Genomic DNA, 516 nt, shown 5'->3' on the forward strand with positions numbered 1-516 from the left:
TTCTATTTTCCTGTAGGGCAGGATAGATTTCTATGCCCCATTGCCTATATATCTTATTTCCCAATTGCATGTGAAAACAATTTTTAACATTTGTTTTTAAAACTTTGGGTTCCAAATTTTCTCCCTTCCTCCCTCCCCACCCACCTTCATTGAGAAGGCAAGCAACTTGATACAGGTTATACATGTGTCATCATGCAAAACACTTCCATAGGGCTCATGATGTGAAAAACTAACTATATTTCCCTTTATCCTATCCCATCACCCTCCCCCTGTTTATTCTATTCTCTCTTTTGACCCTGTCCCTCCTCAGAAGTGTTTGCTTCTGATTACCCCCTCCTCCAATCTGCCCTCCCTTCTATCATCCTCCCCTCTTATCCCCTTCCCCCTATTTTCATATAGGGTAAAATAGATTTCCATACCAAATTGAGTGTGTATGGTATTCCCTCCTTAAGCCAAATAAGATTCCCTCATTCCCTCTCACTTTCCCCCATTTCCCCTCCACTGTAAAAGTCTTTT

The sequence above is a fragment of the Vombatus ursinus genome, unplaced genomic scaffold, assembly GCF_900497805.2.
Source record: "Vombatus ursinus unplaced genomic scaffold, bare-nosed wombat genome assembly UNPS02014816.1, whole genome shotgun sequence".
NCBI lineage: Eukaryota > Metazoa > Chordata > Mammalia > Diprotodontia > Vombatidae > Vombatus > Vombatus ursinus.